Source organism: Bactrocera latifrons, unplaced genomic scaffold (assembly GCF_001853355.1).
Source record: "Bactrocera latifrons isolate USDA-ARS-PBARC rearing strain unplaced genomic scaffold, ASM185335v1 scaffold_3, whole genome shotgun sequence".
NCBI lineage: Eukaryota > Metazoa > Arthropoda > Insecta > Diptera > Tephritidae > Bactrocera > Bactrocera latifrons.
Genome location: NW_017536629.1, coordinates 4,060,863 through 4,062,721, shown reverse-complemented (window position 1 = coordinate 4,062,721; position 1,859 = coordinate 4,060,863).

The following is a 1,859-nucleotide window of genomic DNA, read 5'->3' as shown; positions in this document are numbered from 1 at the left end:
TACATTTTTTTATAATTTTTTAATTAAATTAATTTTTAAGCATAAAAAGTATATCGTTCCAACCTTTTTATAATCGTTTTTCTGCTACTGTTGTCTTTAAAAAGGGACCCTCTCAAAAACCGTTATTTTTGTGCCTATACATCATTTAACATTTCCCAAAAACTATTTGAAGAAGCATTGCGACATTTGTATATTTTCTATTATCATTAAATAATTATTAATCCAGACATAGTATTTATACATGTATATAAATTGTTTTTGTGTTGCTTAGTAAGACCACCACCACAGATCTGCACTGCAAGCGTCAGCCGATCGCTCAGTTCATTTCAATTTCAGTCTCAACATTTTGCAATATTTTTTAATATAAAATCAATGAAGAAGCCACAAACGAAACTTGTAAAGCAGCAAACGCGCATACACACAGAAATACAGAAGCAAAAAAAGTACAAATTGAGTGGAAAAGAGCGGGTAATAATATTGATGATGAAAAAGTTGTAAATTCAAAACAATGGTGAGCAGAGATGAAGCCGCCAGCCAGCCATCCAAAGTCATCAATGCAGCAACAGCAGCAACTGACCAATAATCAGCGCACAACTACAACATGGTTGCTAAGTTATCGAGTGAGCAGGTCGAACGCATAGCAATATCATCTACTGCAGTTGATTTTAAATGTGGTTGCTGTTGTTGTTGCTGCTGCTGACGGCTTCTTTTTCTTGTTATTTCGATTTTGTAATTTGACCATGAATTTTTATTTCATGTTTTTCCCAGTTTTGACTTTTTTTCTACTTCTTGTTTTACACTTTTTTCACAACTTTATTGTTGTTTTTGTTTTTCGATTTAAGCAGCCGCTTAGTATGCGTTTTATAGAGGAAATTGCTATGCACACACMACACCACGTCCCAATTCTACGGTCGCCCATTAAAGAATGCAAAAATTTATAAATGCAGATGTATGTGTGTGTGTGTGGCTATATGTGTATTTGCAGAATTAATTATATKTAATTAAAAGCGACGCAGTGAAAACATGAAGTTCAACGGAAAAAAATCAAAATAATAACAATGCTAATTTCATATTGTGGACATAAGTATGTGTGTATGTATGCAAGTACTATATGTATGTATGCGATTATTTATAAATATGYATGTATGCATCATAAGACAAAATTCGCTTTGAGTCTAAATCATCTTCTGACCCAAATTAATAGCCTCCGCGAGACCTCCGCGTGTAACACTCAACACTCTTGCCCTACATGTGAGGGACGGACGCTTGGTCAGTCGTTTTCTTTTTTGTTGCTTTATGCTTTTTTTTATCTGGCAGCTTGCGAAAAGGGTGTGRGGTGGCAGCGAAGAAGCAGTGGGAAAAGTGCTGCTTTTGCAAAATTTTGCAGACAACTTTTTATTTCATTTTATATTATTAAACAGTGTTTGTTGTTTTTGTTAAGCGTTGAGGTAGTACGAAATAARTTATCATGAAAATAAAATAAATTTTGTGTTTTTATGGCTGTTTGGGGAGTGGATTTTGTGGCTTTTCTCACATCGGAAAAGTTGCAAAAAATATATGTTATTTAAATTATATTAATTGCATAACAAATTATAGCTAAAATTGTTTTTTTTTTTTTCAAGAAGGCCGAAGTACCTTGATTTGGGTTATATTAGAGGCTTTTAGTTATGTCTTTTTTAATATTTATTATTATTATTTTTGTTGGTTTGTAAGACAGGCAGAGATAAATTAAATATTATAAAATAATAATTTCACAAAAACAAAATATAAAATTTTGAAGTATAACAATTTAAGAACTCTGACACCCATCCAAAACTCAGGAGAAACAACAACAAAACCATTAAGAATTGTAAAAAAAA